Source organism: Pogoniulus pusillus, chromosome 6, assembly GCF_015220805.1.
Source record: "Pogoniulus pusillus isolate bPogPus1 chromosome 6, bPogPus1.pri, whole genome shotgun sequence".
In the NCBI taxonomy this organism is placed as follows: Eukaryota; Metazoa; Chordata; class Aves; order Piciformes; family Lybiidae; genus Pogoniulus; species Pogoniulus pusillus.
Genome location: NC_087269.1, coordinates 43,104,952 through 43,121,463, shown reverse-complemented (window position 1 = coordinate 43,121,463; position 16,512 = coordinate 43,104,952). Strand labels below are relative to the sequence as shown.

The window sequence follows — 16,512 nt, the reverse complement described above, 5'->3', positions numbered from 1 at the left end:
TTACTTTGGTCACCTCTGATATGACAGTTCATATTTTTTGCACAATTCCGGCAGATAGTTCTCTTCCAGAACTCTACAGCAAGCATGTGGCTTTACAGAGAGTAATGTCCTGGGTTAACACAGTCCTCTCTCACAAGCTCCTGCCTGCCTTTCCCCATACTGTCTCAGGGCAAAAAGGGCCTAGCTACTAGGTAGGCCATAAAAAGTGGGCTTTAAGCTCTAAACAAAGCACATACTGAAAAAAAAAAGGTTTTCTGTGTTTTATTGTTTATAAATAGCTGGATGAAAAGACTGTAATTAGAGTTTTCTCTTTAGTAAATGAAACCCTTGTATATTGTCCTTGTTTCAAGGGATATGCACCAATGAGGAGGAGTTTCCTGTGTAACACCAGACAAAATCCTATATTTAAAGAAGGAGCTTAATTTGGTTGGGGAAAAGAGGTCTTTCACTACTTGTTTTGGTATGAATGATGTTAATGAAAAATAGCTGAGTAGCTGAAGTACCAAAGATCAATAGTTGGTTGCCACAGGTATTCAGAATCCCAGTGATGTGCTTCATGCAGTTTGCAATTCCCCCGTTTTATTCTGTGTCTTCTGTTGAAAAAGATCATAAACACTTTTCTGAATGGTTTGGTGTAATCCTTTGATGTACACCTGAATAATATCAGTTTATTTCCTAAATCATGGAAATAACTAACTGAAAATATTTACCTAGATCATCACATAATTTTGATAAAAGGATTTGAGAAGCACATGGGTAATTTTTGTAGCAGAGTCTCCTGTTGAGGTAGAGAATATGGGAATGTACATCTGGAACATACAGTGGAGAAGGGGGTAACAAGATTTGCTACCATGGTGCTGATGTTTTGTACAATTTATTCCCTGTGCAGCAGGAGAGTGCACATTTTTATTGGAAGTTTGCTATTTTTTTCAAAACTGCCGCAGAGTGAAGTGTTTTGGCATCTTCTAGGTCTATGTCTCTCTGTCTAAAAGCTGGAAACTCATAATTTCACAAACTCTATTCATGTGACTTGTGAATTAGGGTTTTTGAAAAGTCGTTTAATTCTCCATTTCAACTGGGAATGGAGGCCACCACTGCTTATTATCTGAAGCCAGTGGAACATAAGCAGTAGAGAAGTTGTGTGTTTGTAACTTGGAAGCAAGAACGGCTCTGGCATGAAATGTTTCCCCCTTGATTTTCAATAAAAGAGATGCAGTGATTTTTATCCTAGTCTGGGAAATAAATTGAAGCCATAGCTGTTCTCATTCACAACAGTATCTAAATTTCTCTTTTCTTTCTCATTCTTGAAAATTGTGATCTTGTGGCAATTTTTTTTGCCAAGAAGTACATTAAGAATAACCTGTCTGTGATGTTCACTGAGTTTTAAATAAGCAATGAGAATGTAATGATAAAAGGAAACGTGCCTGACCTTTTCCAAATGGATACTAATATTTATTCAGGATGATTTCCTAGCAAAGTGTTTCCTGCCTAATGTCTTATATAAAGAAATTAGTGCCTTACCAGTCAATTAACAATTTCAGGCCACTGGTAAGCAGCCAACTAATGCTAAACTGCTTCTGTTCTACAGTAAGTCAAACCAATTTGTAATTATCTCTTCTCTTTCACTTTGTGGGCATGAATATCTATGACGTAGAATGATTCTGTATCAGCTTATCAAATACATAAAACTGAATATAAATCTGATAATGTGGGAAGGATATTGCAGAAAAATATAGTTTTGCTGAGTGTGTTTATTCTATACAAGAACAACATACGTACAGCAATGCACAAATTTATTGGACTGGAGTCACGTTCTTTCAGTTAGGGACTACATTACAAAAACTGCATTGTGGAGAGTTGCACTGAGATATAACTGCATACAAGTAAGGGTTAGTGATTTTTAATTGGAAAAGAGCTTAAAGTAACAAGCACATGATCGTATTACTGGGAGAATGAACTTGGTATATCAAGGATATGGATACGACTCTGTGTAGGGATTTATTTGATACAAATTGATACAGGTCTTTGCAAAAGGCTGTTCTATAACACCAAGCTTTCCTCTACTTGTGTAACTTTTCATCCTGTATGTAGAATTTGGGACCAGAGCAGTTCAGATGGTAGTTAGAGGTAATTCTTGACAAAATGCCTCTCTACTGTAATATTGTGTGATGGGACTGGAGGTGACAGAAAATGACTGGTAGCCAATTTCTTGGGCTCTTTCCTGATGCTTTTGTCTGTTTCTGTCATTTCTGAAACTTTCAGTCATGCTTTAAATGCAGTGGAAGTGCCACTTCACCAAATCAGTGCTTTCCTCTTTTTATGTTACCAGAGTAGCCAGCTAACTAATACATAACTGCCCAACACATCGATTCAGGCAACCTGCTGCTGGTTTAACTACTCCCTATGTCTGAATAAAAGCATCTTTCATAGCAAACAAAGACTATATAAGGTTTTTTTTTGTTTGTTTACTTCACAGCTGCATTAGATAGTGTTGGTCACTGGACCTCCAAGATGCAACTTACAATCTAAAGAAATGTATAACACCTCTGATTATGATATCTTTACTGTCTTTAGTTTTTGTTGCAACTTTGAGGCTCTTTGCTCTCTTTTTCCATTGATATTTTCTCCAGAACAGATTTTAATTTTTGCTGGAAATGTAGGAAGCAGCATGTTCCCTTCCCAATGATTTCCTGCCTCTATCGTCAAGAAGGAACTTGAGTGCACTTTGCAGCAACCTTTCTAATGTACTTCTAATGTATGGAAACAGAAGAGTACAACATAAAAATCGACCTTTATAATACCTAAATAATAAGATAAGGGAAAGCAGAAGTTTGTGTAACTGGCTATACTTATTAAATCATTTGAGATGGAAATGGTACCACCTTAAAAAGAGAAGCTACATTTTTATATGTAGCTTCCAGGAACCCTAAGAATCTGAAACCGTATGGGGAAAATTCTATCTTAGCTACTTTTTCTGCCTTTTCTCCCTACACTCATAAGTAAAGATTTTTGTGCATAACTTTCCTATCCCCAACAAAACTTATGCTTGGAAAAAATCAGGAAAAAAGTGAATGTACAACTTCACATAAAATACTGTCAGAATGTGAGTTTACTGACAGATTTAGTGTTCTGTATAAATGGAAACCCAAAAAAGTTTATGTGCATCTACCTGGTGTAGCTGTGTGTGTATAGATAAGTCACATCATGGAATACCTGTCTCACCATTTTGTAATCGGCGTGTACTGACACTTTTGTTGGTTAAGTGGGTTGTTGCTGATTCTCCAGATGCCATTTGTTGGAATAAGCTGAAAACTTTCCCTAGAAATTTGGGGAAATATCTCTGAAATATTCCAGCAGTATCTTTCTGAGCTCCCTACCGTAATTATTGTGTTGAGATGGTTTTCTGTGAAGTTTGGCACACACACTTTTCCCCAAGATGCTCTCAGGAAAGGCTGCTGTGGGTAGCCAGTCTGACAACTGCCAGCATCTGGACTGTGCCTTTGCTCCCTCCCTGTCAGATAGGATCTTGAAAATGCCCCGTTCTCTTTCTTTGTATGGGTTGTCTTATGGGAGTGGGAATACATTTTGGTGATGTCCTTGACAGGAACAAAAAGCTGCTTAAAGCTGCATATTAGTAGGACAACTACTGTAACCAGTAAGTGGGACATTGGCTTTCTTAACTTGAGAGGAAGAGATAGAAAAGCAAGAAATAATGCTGGGAATAGTTATACATATCAAACTCTTTTACCAATATTGTTTATTAATAGTTAAGTTTTAATAACAAGACTGTATATTTTGGGCATCTAAAATATAAGGAAAAAGCACTCTACTGCTCTTCTATTTATAAGACATGCTTTCCATCCCCATAATATGCCAACTGTGAAGCAGAGAAGTATTTTTTTAAGCTATGTTATTACTGGAATTAATGATGATAATTTGTTATTAGGTGAAAATAGTTTTAAGCATAACACGAGCAATTAAATAACTGAGATAAAAAGCATCTGCTTCAACTGCATCATAGTAATGAGATTTTTAGCAGAGGATAGGTGATTCTGTTTGAAGAAGGCCAAAGAACTTTACTTAGTCTCATTTAACTATCACTAATGACATGGAGAGCTCTTTAAATTTAGTCTGACTCTTTTAAATTCAAATAACTATCTTCAGCCAGGGAAATTAATGAATATTACACTGAAATATACTAACAAATACTATAGTCAAAATTAAATATTTTCTTTCAGTTTTACTAAGTTCATGTTTCAACATACATTGTATAAATTGACAGTTAACAAAAGTGGCAATTCTTAAATTACAATTCCATTGAAATCTTTTTGGTGGAAAATTGGGAATACTATAATTCTTGGTTGTTCTTTTGTTTTCCTTCTGTTAGTATCATAGCCTGGTATGTCACTGTGCCACAAAGATCGCTAGGTCTTGGGCTGGTACATCAGTTGTGGGATTAGATCTCACCCATTAGATCTTGGGTTGGTACATGCTGCTTACTTGTTTGGAAGATTGACATCAGAAGAAAATCTTAGGGCAAGAGTGTCAGTGAAGTTGAACAATGGGAGTAGAGTGTGTAATTTCCTGAATGCAGAGACTTTAGATGAAAACTAAGTAACTGAATAACATGTCAGATTTTTGAGTTATTGGATGATGTCTTTGCATACATCTTCTTTAATTAAATGCTTGCTTACCTATGTTTGTTCAATTAAGTGTATGCATATCTGTTTTACTGTGTCTAGACATGTGTATATACGTAACAAACATGCATTGATATCACTGAGAAAGCTCACAGATTGGGCAACTTATGGCTCTTCCTCTGATATCAGAAAATAAGCCATGCTGGTCATCAAATTGATGAATGTTAATAGTTCAGCAGTTAAACTTTTCTATTGTCTTGCCTTGTAATGAAGCTTAGTTTTTGTTTAAAGTTCAGTGGCTGAATAGATAAATTCTGCCAGAAAAACCTTGACTACGTGTTCTTCAGTCTTGATACCATTTTGCTCTTTAGGTAGTCATGTTCTTGCATCTCAGCAGATGATTGACCTTTAAACTGCTCTCCTATTATCAACAGCAAAATAACAATAATTTAATACTTTTATGTTTCCATTTTTTTTCTGGAGTTACAAGAACAATATTTTGGATGTTTTTTTCCTGACAATGAACGCTGTTGCTAAGTTTTTGAAAGACTCACTGTCTGCATTTCATATTATGTTTTTTACTTGTAACATAAGACAACTTGCCCACTGCTTATTCTCCCCCAAATACTCTACTATGAGATAGAATTCTACAGAAAATCAGACTTCACTAGTTCCATTCCTTGCAGAAGAACTTGCCCGGAGTACACTGCTGCAGGTGTAAAATTTCTCATATATCACATGAGCTTCTTCCATGCCCTGAGATTCTAGCTAGCCGGATGCATCCGAAGGGAGTTATGCCTTGTATTAGGCAAACTAAACAAAACTAAAAGTTTGGTTTTTAAATAAAAACCTTGATGTAATTGTAGCATTGACTCTGCCACTTTAAGAAGTAAGTGCTCTAGTTTTGCCTGTTCCCTATGTGTATTAATTTCCAAACTCTGCATTTCTGAACCTTGTGAATAAGTTTTCTGGTGAGTTTTAATGTTAATAAACAGTTTTCATAGTTATTGGCAATCATTGCCTGGATATCAAAGTAAATACAGATGATTAATTTTGCATAATCTGTCACAAAAACTTGGCTGTTACTCTTTTTTTAATTCTTAATTGGAACCAGAGATTCTGGGGGTTTTAATCTGAAACAAACAAAAAGAATATTTAATAGCTTCAACGGTATTGGCAATCATCTTAAAATATAGGCAAGGGACAAAAAAATCTTGTCATCTGAGAATATTTACAGACTACTGAATGTCTACACTTTTTGCTTGGAGCTTCATAACTCTTTTGCCTTTGGTTATCTGAGTTAAACTATTTACGGAACTGTTTGGTTTGCAATATTCATAGCTATGTCTCTAGATTAACCTCTGTAAATATACAGTAGCCTATTGCAGTATTTCTTAGACTTACAAAAGCACAAGAAACAAATCTAACTGTTCAGAAAAAGGCAAGTTGGTATTGATATGAGACCACAGAAGACTACTTCAAATTATTGTATAAATTGTTATCCTTTAAAATGGATTTGGGAAATAATTTTGCTTATCAAAATTAAAAAACAAAATTTTAAAAATTACAATCTTATTTGTGTCTTCCTTGCCTGCATTTTAGCTAGTCCAAGGCATCAGGTGAAATTTGGTTATATAAAAGCAGGGAGTTGAATTTCAAAATATTTAATTCCTCAATTGAAAATATTAAAGCCCAGGCACTCAACTATAAATTTAACAATGTAAACCAACAGTAATTGACAGATTACTTTTTTTTTAAAAAAAATTCTATAATTATAACTCTTTAAATACAGTCACAAGGGAGAGCAAGCTATCTGTTAAATAAATGTTATGTATTTGAGATACTTTGCCTGCAGATTATTCAGCTGCTACATTTACAAAAAGCCAACTAGGACAGATTTGGATTGATTTAGTTTAGTTGTTGATATTTGTATTCTATGTAAGTTTATATATTAGCTTATCATCCAAGGTAACCAAAATCTAATTTGTTTGTCATTGTCAACCCTTCCATTTTTCTCAAAATTCTAATTTACTTTTTCACTTATTTTAGCTGGAATATGAATTATGTGCCTTGTATCTCTCTGTATGCAGTAAAAGATCCAATTAGGTCATTCTTAATAGCAAATAATTAATGATGCTTTTAATAGGCACCTAAATGTGAGGGGAATATTAGAAGATGATGATATTTTTGTATAATGTGTTAATGTAAGTGTGTAAGTTCACGACCTCTTAAAACTTAAGCTGTAGTTACCTCTGTAGTGGAGTGGGTTTAATTTCTCTCTTATACTCGGTCTACAAAGCTAGTTTTTCTGTGGCTGTTTTGCACTAGACAATAACTGCACCATTGGGCTTTTAATAAAATTAAGGTTATGCAGTGACTTTTACTCTAAAGGTAGTGCAGTAAGTCCAACTTTGCTGCAGAACGTTTGGAAGGAGGAGCATTAACTGTCTTATGACATAGAGGTGTCCATGCTGACTGCTAGCATGTGCTTTTGAATTCAGCAGATTTAATCCTTGGGGCTTTCTGTGGGTAGTAGTGGCAAAGCACTGATGGTGTGTGAAACAGTGCACTGCTTGCCTATGGAAGGTTATACATTTCACTCTGTAGTATGAGTGCTCTTGGAAACACTGGCTTCTGAAGACCATAGAGTTTCTGCCAAAATTTCTGACTATCCATCTTCATGGAGTTTGAGATCAAGGTCTACATAGTGATTAAGAGAAGCCACCGTCAGGACAGATTTTGGCACATTAGCTTTGCTGCTAATGAATGATTTAGGGCAAGTAAAGCTGGATGGTAGGTCCATGCCACTTCCCAGTCAGACACCTTGGACTGACATGTCTTTGAATGCCCAAAAGCAAAAGAGGTTAATATATACCACAAGTGAAAATGAAGCTGCTGTTTTCCTTAAATCTTTCATAATGCACTCAGGATAATTGCTGTACTGTAGCAAGAAAGCCACTTAGTGAGACTTGGACAGACTGGAGAGCTGGGAAAAGAGGAACCTGATGAGGTTCAACAAGGATAAGTACAGAGTCCTGAACCTGGGAAGGAATAATGAACTGCACAAGTACAGGCCAGGAGGTGATCTGCTAGAGAGCAGTGCCATGAAGGACCTGTCCTGGTGGACAACAATTTATCCATAGGACAACAATGTGCCCTTGTGGCCAAGAAGGCAAATGGTATCCTGGGGTGCATTAAAAGTGTGTCCAGTAGATCAAGGGAGGTTCTCCTCCCACTCTACTCTGCCCTAATGAGGCCCCATCCAGAATGTTGCATTCAGTTCTGGTCTCCCTAGTTCAAGAGGGAGAGGGTTCTACTTGGGAGTCCAGCAGAGGACTACAAGAATGAGTAAGGGACTGGAGCATGTGCCTTGTGAGGACAGGTGGAGAGCCCTGGGGCTTTTGAATCTGCAGAGGAGAAGACTGAGAGGGTATCTAATAAATATATATAAATATCTGAGGGCTGGGTGTCAAGAAGAAAGGGGCAGCCTCTTCTCAGTTGTGCCCTGTGATAGGACAAGGGACAGTGGATGTGTAATTACAGCACAGGAAGCTCCACCTCAACATGAGGAAGAACTTTACTACAAGGGTCATGGAGCACGGGAACAGGCTCCCCAGAGAAGTTGTGGAGTCTCCTTCTCTGGAGACTTTCAAGACCCAACTGGATGTGTTGCTGAATGACCTGCTGTAGATTATGTAGTCCTGCTCCGGCAGGACAGCTGAACCCAAAGATCTCCAGATGCCCTAATATGCTGTGATCCTGTGAAAGCTATGTGAAACTAGTGATTTTTCTGCTCGTTTTGTTTGAGTTTAATGGCATCTCATGCCATTGTTGTGTTAGTGATGTTTGTGCAGAGTTGTGTTTTGTCTTGTGGACAGCCTAGACAAGTCTTGCTAGAGAGCTGCCAAGTTCCTGTAGTGCTCAGGGAAGAGTGGTGAGTGCTTCAGAGCAGTGGAGGGCATTGTGGCCTCTTCCTGCAGCCACAGAATTCCATGTGCTGCCAGTGTGCTGTGGTGGTGGTGTAAAGGTAGTATTTGTGTAACAGGGCCTGGTGGGCACTATCCTCATCTTGTGATTTTTTTTTTCCTAGAGGATGGTCACGCATGAGTAGATTTATACAAATACAATGTGATTTATTTAATATGTTTTGTGTTTAAACAGGTGACAGGATAAAACACAGCTGTGAGCAACTTTTCCCCTCAGTAATTTCATTTTGCAATTCAGAATACTGAATGGAAGAGCTTAATCATACATTTTCCTATTCCTATAGCTGTCAGAAATAATTCCAGCTTTCTCTTTATGACTGTACATTTCTTTCTTGACAGAATAAAACACAACAGTTATTTACAGCAGGAACCTGCTGTGAAATGTTTTCTCCTCCATGTACATTTGAGATTAAATTCTTAGGATATTTTAGTTTTTTAAATTTGATTTAACTCATGCATGAATGTATAGAGATCCCAGGGTATCAAGGAATTACATGTTTCTAAATATATGATACCTTCTTCTGTTCTTTGTCAAGCTGCCTGAGCTACGATTTTGTTGCTAAATGACAGAAATGTCAACAACAAAAAAAGAGTCTTTACCTTTTATAGGTTACCAATAGGACTTCCTACTTGAAATTTATTATTAGAGAGGTAGAGCTATCAGGAAATCGTGGGTTTGATGCAATTATGAATTTTGTGATACTCTACTATCACATGCTGTTGTGATATGTGGAAGTGTATTGATTTTGATATGTTTTATGGTTGGTGTTAGGTGTCCCTAATCACCAAAAGCAATTGTATATATTTTTAAACATTTTATGAATTGAAATGTAACAATTTTGGCAAATAGAAAAAAATGCATAGATTTTCTCAGAGTAAATGATGAAGATAAATGTGGGCAAGAAAGGGTGAAAGGTATAGATAGCACTGGAGGAAAAATAGAGGTCATGGAAAAGAGGAAAAAGGAAATTGTAAATATGACAGAAAAGAAGACAAAAATTACACTGCCAGCATGGATTTGACATTTTCTTATTACAAATCAGTCAGTATCACTTCTTGAGGGAAAGAATGTAATTGACTCCCCAAGCATGTTTACAGGCCTGTTAAATGCCTTGGCATTCCATTCCATTTATCTCTCTGATAGCTTATTGGTAAAATTAAATAAAAGGCTTTGATGTTTTGGTATATAAATCATAAATTTATTTTGTGTTCTTCAGAAGCAATAGGTAAGTGAATAAAATTTTTCCCTGAATAAAATTGAAGGCAAAAAGGAGTTACTTCAGCATGTATCTGTGCACTATTTCAATGCATACATGGTCCAAGACTATGAAATGGAAAACAGGGAATTTATTAGCTATTGGTGTTGTGTTGTCTTCAAAATCCGTTCTCAACACTGCTGAAGTGTTTTGAGTGTGTTAGCTTTCCTAGGACAAAATTATGTGGCACCTAGAAAAGAAGATTATATTGTAGAGTTTATTGCCTTTCCCCCCCTGATTTCCATTTGAAAAGTACTTAGAACATTGTAGATAAAGTAATGTATCATGATGCTGGAAAATGATGACAGTTGCTGAAAGGAAGCTAGGGCCTCAGTGGGCAAGGGTACAGGAGTGAGATAGTGTAATACTGGAGGCAGTAGTCTGGAGAAGAAGATACAGTGTTTCTCAAAAAAAATTAGAGATGTATGGCATTTTTTGACCTGTGCCATGTATATTCCTACCACCGACAGTAAAACTTTCTGCTTAATTTTCACACATTTGGTACAAATTAAGACTTTTAAATTCTCTTGCTTTGGCAGGGGATTAATGAAGTTTTAAACATCAGCTCTTGAGAAACCCCAAGCTGCCTTTCATGGCTGGGACAAATTGTCACAGTACATGTTCATCTGTCAGCCTGGCAACTTCCCTACAGCTCTCCTTACTGAGTCTTTTTCAGGCTTTTGAATGGAAACTTGATCTTCCTGAAAAATGCCTCTTTACTATTTTAAGCCTTTACACTAGCTAGAGTTTTCCAAAATTGTCCTTTAAATTTTAATTTAACAATTGATAAAATGTCTTGCTTTTGGTTGAGATATGAAAAGTCTTATCCTCCCCTACTTTTGATGGCAAGAGGCAAAAACCAGTCATTTACTAGTGCTGGAAAAAATTGCCTGTTTGCTATCTCTTGCTGTATGCAAAGATGATACTTAGGGCAAGGTCAGTAGAATATTTTTCCCTGCTCACCCTTTAGCCTGTTACATTATTTTGATGTCAGTGGGACCTATGATATCCCTTGTTTCCATTCTTGGTATTATGGGGTTTTCTAAAGGGCAGTACACTTCTGTAGTCAAGGCAAGGTTAATTTTTTCTTTATCTAAGTAACCATAAAAGCCAAACAGATAACTCAATGGAAACAACATAAAATAGCACCACAGTCCTCCAGAAAAATCTAATGTCCAGCTGTTAGATTTTTCTGTAGGCATATGGGAGAGAAGTTATATTTAGACTTGAAGGAAAAGAATAGTATGGGTTTTCTTGCTAATATATATCCTAACCATGTTGTAAATAACATAGCACTTCTTTCATGCCTCTCTTTTATCTGCTAGGTTTTACATCTGCTGGCATGATGTAAAACACTGGCAAAAGCAGATGCCTTTATATTCTCTATATAATGTGGCAAAGAAATACTTTTACAGATCTTACAAAAGTGGGGACCAGTGCAAACAAAAGGCTATGAAGTCAAAGCAATGACTGGTCTTGGTCGTTACATTTCCTTATTTATATTTGCAATGACTGATCTTGGTTGTTACATTTCCTTATTTATATTTATACAGCAGTTAAATGGTCCAAACATCAGCATACACAGGGGGGAAACATTGTGCTGCAGGATGGAGGCAGAGCAGGAAGAACACAAAAATTGATGTTATTAGGAAAAGATCACAGTACAGAGTCCTGTGAATATAGTGCAGCATGAGGATGCTGGTTGTGGAGTATGGTACAGGAAGGGATAATGCAGAAATCTGTGAAGATTCTGGATTAAAACAAAACAAAATCACCCAAAAATCCCACAAAACATTGCATGATGTAGGGACCTATTTTTGTGGAGTTTGGTGAATAGCAGGCATGTATGTGTGAGGATAGAGGAGATGTGTTGTGTTTAGTGAGTGTGATTCTTCAAAGCCTTTGTGAAAGCCCAGTGTAGTCCTCAGAAAGCTTATGCATTTCCCAGACTATAGAACTGTGAAACCAGAACTGTGGAGAGCACAGTTCTTTAGTCTGAGGTTGTTACCACTGCTTTGATAAGTACTTTGCTTCCTTAAATGTGCCTAATTTCGAAATGGTAAATGTTGAATTGAAAAAATACTAACAGCATTTGTCTATGTCTTCTATTCTTTCTTTCTGTTTCACAGTAACTCGGAGGGTAATTCAGTCTCTAGATATTTAATATATCATATAAATAACTTGCTAGAGTAACTGACAGGTTTTGAAAACAGAAATAAAAACAAAAGCACCAAGTCTATATACCAATGGCCCTAAAATGAATAGAGCTTTGAGTGCTTTTTAAATATTTAACAAGCCATTTTGACATATCTTATTAGGCTGAACTAGAACATCTTATTCATACATATTCCTCATTAATAATTAACTCATCACAGGAAGATCTAAAAAATGAACTAAAATGTGCAGAGCACTTAGAATCCTAGTTCTGCTGATAATCTTAAAGGCTAAGGTTTTGATTTCCATATGACTGCCATGTTCTACTGTTAGTAATGCCTTCAAGTTTAATAGATAGTTATTTTATTGGTCATTGTATATAGGCTGACCTAGGTTTTAAAGTAATTCTGATAGCTGCATCTTTGTATGATACAAGTAACTAAAGGGCCTCAGTTTAACAGCAAATGTGAGTTGCATGCAATACACTCAGCAAAGATTATTTGTTGTGTTTGTATCACTTCTGTTAGAAAGTGCATAATGTTGCCATCCAAAACAATATGGTAGATCAGGAAGAGACAATATGCACTTTAAGGAATTTGTCTTCTGTGTAAAGACAAAGAGGTAAAATGATGCTGCAAAACAGGGAATTCACTTCTTTGCAATATGCAGCACATCAGTATTAGAGCTGTTTGAGATTTTTTTCCCCCACTGTCCTTTTAAATCAAACTAAGTAACACAGAGAGTGATGGCCTTGCTATCAGACACAAAAGCAATCCATGTTTTGTTTGGATTTATTGGGGTTTTGCTTTCTTTTTTTTCCCCATGCTAACAATAAGAGAGGATTGCACGTAGTATACTCTCTCATGGGAAAAGTAACAAGTCTTTAATCTTTCCCTCATTAAACATTCAAAGAAACTAAAATCTTCTTGACTTGCAGGAGTCATATATTGGGTGAGATTTCTAAATGGCACTAGTCTTATTAAATATGTTTACCTCTTAAGCTTGCCATTTATGATGTCATTTTCTACTTCTCCTTAGTACCATCTCATCTTCAAACACTTTAAGTTCCTAATGCAGACTAGAGAGAGTTTAATGCCAGTTAAAAAATATCCAAACCAAAACAAACAAGTGGACAAACACTAGTCATTTACCCAAGTAAATCAAGAATCACTTCACTGGAATAATTGGAATGCATTCTATAAATAGCTGAAGCATTTAGCCCTTGATGCTGGAGTGGTTACTGAGTGTTTTGTAGGGGTGGCTAGAGATTTCCTAGCAAATGCAAAGAGGATAGGTTTTGCAGTGTATCCCTGGAGACAAGCAGAGAGAAATTATGACTTGTGTTCTGTGACTTGTTTGCACTATTTTTGTTCAGAATTTGTGTATTCACAGATTCATGTTCAATGTGTATTTTATAATACATATATTTTATTATTTAGATGTTTGAACAACTATAAAATATAAACATTGGGCAAGTTTTTCATATATCATTTAAACAAAACCACATCATATAGTCTACCTGTAGAAAAAAACCCCTGTACTTCGCTTTATTTCTTTTGTGGTGGTTTAATGATTAACAGAAACTGTTTGTGCTCTGTTTTGAGTATGTTCAGATGTCACTATAAATATTATAGATCTTAGCTATGTTTCTTCTTTTCCCTGTCAAGATTTCAGTTCTGTAACAGTAACATAATCTTTTAATAGGATGCACAAGACCACTAAACACTATTAGAGGTAATTTACCATCTATTTTCTGACTCCTTAGGTTTCTGTCATGTAGCTTAAGATTCTCTTCTAGTGTTGGAGGATGTAACAAAAAATGCAAAAATACTCTAAGATGTATCTGTGCTTGTGTCTAATAATTTCTGGTATATTGTTGATTTAAGTGTTGTCTGTAACACCAATTGTAATACTACCAATTGTGCTGTGGAAATGAGATACTTCATTTCCAGAGGTGTCCCATAAATTATCAAGTAAATATACAAAAACTTAGAGACTGAAATGTAAATGAAAATATATTGTCTTTAATGGTTTCTGTTTACCTATTTGTTTCAGCACATACAATTCCACATCTCAGGATACTGATCATAAGAAATAATGTTGTGTAGCTGCATAAGTTTTAATTTATAGATCTATGATGAATTAATAGCAGGGAACGTTTGAGTTCTATTAAAATATTAGACTTGTATAGATTTATATACCAATAGCTGAAAAAGAGCATAGGGATTGCATGAAAGGCTGAAAAATATGAAATCTTAAATGTTTATTGTTGGAGAATGACAAGAATTTGAATTATGTTCCAGTTTTATTTTGGACTGTTAATTCCTTAGTCTTTGTCTATTATTTCTACCACTCTCATGTATCTTTGAGAAATGGAATAATTTGCTTAATTTCCCATCAAAATTTAAACCTACACTAAAGACTAAAAAGTCTTTTTTTCCCCTGAAACTATTCAGTATCCTGTTTCCTGAACTCAACTCTAATGTTTTGTCTCAGCTCCAGCAAATGATCTTTTCCTTCTAATGAGTGGGAAAAAAATGTGAGATATCACTATATAAACCTGCTCATTAGTAGATGTGACTGAAAAGGGTCCTATGTTCCGTTAGTGAAGTACAGGAGTATCCAAGGGCAGTAAACTATGAGAAAAATATCAGTAAAGTGTAAATATCCACTCTAAAAGAGAAAGTGTGCAAGTGTAAAACTTAGTGTTTACTCTAATTTTCACATATCTTCTCTTGACTGTCCATAGAACCTCATAAATCTTACTACAATAGCTATGTCCTGATGTGTAGCAAGAAGTTTGTTACTGCATGTTATTTAGCTAGTCCACTGGTATGCATACATGATTTTTAGTATATAGGGCAAATACCACTCTGTGGGTAAATGAAACTGGGGAGAAAAAACCAACAAACAAAACATCCAACCCACCCCCAAAAGAAAATCAAACAAAACCCCTAAACGAGCAGAAACAACAATACTGGAAGTACTCTCATCTGAGCTGAGGAAAAAAAAAAACCAGAGAAAATGGGAGGGACTTAGAAGCTATTCCATTTTTCTAATAAGTTGAGTCATCCTTAATGACAAAGACCTATGTAATGTAGACTACTTGTATTGGTAATTAACTATATATCTTTATGGTACTGGAGTAAATACTTCAATTGAAGAACTTGCCTCTAGTCTAAATGCCAGAGGATTATGGTGGTGCTTGGTTTTTCTTATCCCTTTTTCTGAGCTGAGACACGTAGTAGACAATCTCTGCAAGACAGCAAAGTTAATCAATACACTTTTCTGTGAGAATCATTCAGTAGTCCGGGGGTAAGACAGACCTGATAGTTCAATAAGCATAGTCTCAACAGGACTGGGTGTGTGGCCATAGTTGCCGGTGAGCTTTTAGAGAAATACAGGTTTCTATCTTTCTTCCTGACTGCCTTCCTTTTCAGTAAAGAATATTTTGCAACTGATGCTTTCATTAGCTCCTAGTTTATCAAACACCAGATACAGCAACTGGAATAACAAATATCCTTAATGTCTTCCTACTTGTAATCACGTTAGAGAATTCTGAGTCTTAAATGACTACCAGTCACTCAGGAGTAATTATTTCTTTTAATGCATGTATTGGTAGGTTGCTGAATTGAAATGTTACATGTCTGAGGCCTTGAAGTTACTACATATAGTCAATATCAGCTAATTATTTTCAGTACTTTGAATCCAGGCAGAAGAGATGCCTTTTTCAAAAGCTAGTAAGCTGTGTGTACCAATTTGAAAACTGGTCTTTCACATAACTTCCAAAATCTTACTGCTGTACTTTCAGGGTGAGCATGGCAGGGAGATGGAAATAATATAGTGACTGGAATATGTCTGATTCACAGTTCATGATTTCACAAGTGGTACAGAAGAGACCTTGGCAACATGATAACATCTAATAGAGATCAGAAGAATATCTAACATAGAGCAGATTTTTCATTGAGTGAAAACTCACTCTGTGTCGCCCAATTAGGAAATGAAAATATGCCACTTCATAAATTGATTTTGATATTATTGTGTTCTGACCTGAGTATTTTTGTGGTTCCACATTGCTCTTTCAATTGGTTAGACCTAAGAAACAGAAAAGAAAGCTATCATAGTGTTATCCACACTAATTTTGTCCCAGTTTTAAACGTGATTTACCAACAATGCTCACAGATGGGACACTGCATCCTTAAAGAGAATGCTCAGTGGAAATTCTTTAAAAAGCAAAAACTGTTTAAGAAAAAAAGAATTTGTAGGTGCAGATGTTATGAACACACAATTACATCTAGAAACTCAGGCAGTTTGAAAAGACTTTATTACTTTCATGACTTACCAGGGGTGGAAGAAGGGTAAAACTAGTTTGCAGAGAAGGTTAATAATAATTGTCATATCAAAATATATTCCAGTGAGGAGCGGAGGAGATGATATTAACCATGTAAATATGTGAGATCTGCTCATGCACTAGAA

At 35.9% G+C, this 16,512-nt stretch overlaps 1 long non-coding RNA gene across 1 annotated transcript in view; it reads left to right on the top strand.

The window, feature by feature from the left end:
• The window catches only part of LOC135176570 (uncharacterized), a 135,494-nt gene that overhangs the window by 55 nt on the left and 118,927 nt on the right, over positions 1-16,512 (top strand). The gene's annotated exons all lie outside the window — the stretch shown is intronic.